The 2,565-nt window shown below is 42.4% G+C and overlaps 1 pseudogene; it reads left to right on the top strand.

Annotated features, from left to right (window-relative positions):
• The first annotated feature begins 385 nt into the window (after positions 1–385).
• Positions 386–494, top strand: LOC133382567 (5S ribosomal RNA; annotated as a pseudogene).
• Positions 495–2,565: the final 2,071 nt, after the last annotated feature.

The following is a 2,565-nucleotide window of genomic DNA, read 5'->3' on the forward strand; positions in this document are numbered from 1 at the left end:
GTATGAAATGTCCCTTGTCAATGTGAATAATGGAACCCCTAGAAGTTTGTTGTCTGTTCCAGGAGGATGTTGGTTAAACCCATCTTTCCATATGTCTCCTGTGCCTGCAAGATAGTTCACATTAACATCCCCCATACATTGAAATCAATACGAGCTGTCTTTTCAGTTCAGTTTGGTGTGATAAATTGAAAATGTACTGGTGTGTCTAGAATATATAGTGATTCAGCATAGCCTGATTTTCATTTCTTTTTTGCAGAATTCAGTAGGATCAGGATATAGTCAGGCATCCAATGTGGCAACCTCCACATGTGGTGGACTACTACTCCAAAAATCCTTGAACATTGGCCATGCAGGTTGGGACTAATGGATGTTGTAGTCTACAACAGACTACAGCCATACTACACTGAGCACGCCCGATCTTGGAAGCTAAGCAGGGTCAGACCTGAGTAGTACTTGGATGGGAGACCGCCTGGGAATACTAGGTGCCGTAGGCTTAGAGGAAGGCAATGATAAAACCACCTCTGAATACCTCTTACCTTGAAAACCCTATGAATACATCCAGAAGGATTCATAGAGTCGTAATCGACTTGAAGGCATATAACAAGTCTATATCATCAAGAGGGCACCATGTTGGTTATCCCTGATGCAGTCAAACAGATCAGTGCAATACATATGCACACAAAAACCACTGAACAATTCAAAATGTGTTGATTAATCATTGCCAGCCCATGACATTTTGCTGCTGAAACTGGAGCCCAAACATTCTTATCACACCATTTAGATACTGATTCCTGCCTGCATCCATCCCACCCTTTTGCCTGAAGCAAGTCACTTCCCACCACTGAGGTCTGGTAAGTTAGCAGTTCATCTACATATCCTCCAAGCAACCTCTGCTGGAATGCCAGGGATCACCAGGAGCTGGTTTGATTTGGGCTTCTTGCCACTCCATGCTCTCCATAACAGTGCATCAAAAGGGTGTCACAGAAACACCATCACTTAAGATTCTCACACTTATATTATACCACTGAACTTGCCAAAAGTGAGGCAGCTTTCATTATAATTGGAGAACATAATCAGATCTGCACACCTGGTGGTATTTCATATACAGAGTCTAAATAACCCAAATGGTTAATGGAGTTCCTAGTAGGATAAAGGAAGTATTTGAGCTGCCTGTCATAGGGGGACCCTTGGCCATCTCTCCCTCTTCCTCCTTGTAGGTAAGAGACGCAGCTATATACACCCTCATGAGCTTCAGCAGTTGGACCACATAATCTGTCAGCCCTTCTCTAGACATGTAACGATGTTGCAGAAACTCATTTTTTGGCTTGAAAGTGTGAACCTTGGGAGGTTATTGTTATGATCGCTTCAAATAAAGTATTAGTATGACAGCCCCATAATTCTTTCCTCAGCTTGGATTTTGGAGAAATATTCAACTATTTTTCCCCACCTAGGCAGTCTCCCTCCAACATTTAGGGGTCCTTACACCTAGTTCCCTTTGGGGAAAAGATTTCATTTGAAATCTTTTAGCCGGCTCTTATTTAAAAGTGAGTCATCTTAACCACCTTGAAATGCACGTCTAATCTTCTATAAAGTGGGTATTCAAATTAGAGAGAGAGAGAGAGAGAGAGAGAGAGAGAGAGAGAGAGAGGTGGGATCTGCTACAGAGCTAGAGGACAGTTACATAGTTAAGTTTTATTCTGTTTGCAGCTAGAGAATCTTAAGTGCTTCAGAGCAATCTCTAGGTCAGCCTTCCCCAACTTGGTGCCCGCCAGAAATTGTTGAACTACAACTCCCACCATTCTTGACCATTGGTCAGGCTTGCTCAGTCTGGTGGAGGCTGTAGTCCAAAACATCTGGAGGACTCTAGGTTGGAGAAGGCTGTTCTACTTTTTTTTTTTTAGTGTTTTTGATTTAAATATCCTGGCAAACTTTCCTAAGAACTGGTGCTCCAGTACCTTTCTGGATTTTGCTGCCTAGACAATTCATGTAGCTGTAGTTTTTTCTTTCCAGTTTTGAAGTGGCCCAGCCAACAAACACACCTCTACTGTGTCACTATCTTCCTAAGCTCATTTTATCTTTGTGGGCTCGCTCCAAAGCTCAAAACAGTTTGCTTCCTGAAGCGGAGCCCAAACAGCACTCTTCCTTCAAGGGCCAACACTTTTTAAAGTCTTGCTGCACCAGTCCAAGGGACACCAATTCCTGCCAGTCCCACTTTTATGGTGTCGACTGAAGCAAGTTGCTTCAACCTGCTTCATGATAGGGATGGCACTATTCCTGGGTGGCCAATATGATGCACTCCAGATTAGGGATTGGCGAGAAATTTAATTCAGTTGCATTTAAAGCTGAACCTACCAAAACTGACAGATTTTTCCATCCCTGCTCCAGATGTTTATTTATTTATTTATTTATTAGATATATATCCCGCCCTTTCTCCCAGTAGGGGATGTTGTTGGACTACAAGTCCTTAAACATTGACCATGCTAGCTAGGGTTGATGGGAGTGGTAGTACAAACAATACATTTCAAATATATGGATGTTATGTTATGCATCATGTTATACATCATG

This window comes from Rhineura floridana, chromosome 3, assembly GCF_030035675.1.
Source record: "Rhineura floridana isolate rRhiFlo1 chromosome 3, rRhiFlo1.hap2, whole genome shotgun sequence".
Classification (NCBI taxonomy): Eukaryota; Metazoa; Chordata; class Lepidosauria; order Squamata; family Rhineuridae; genus Rhineura; species Rhineura floridana.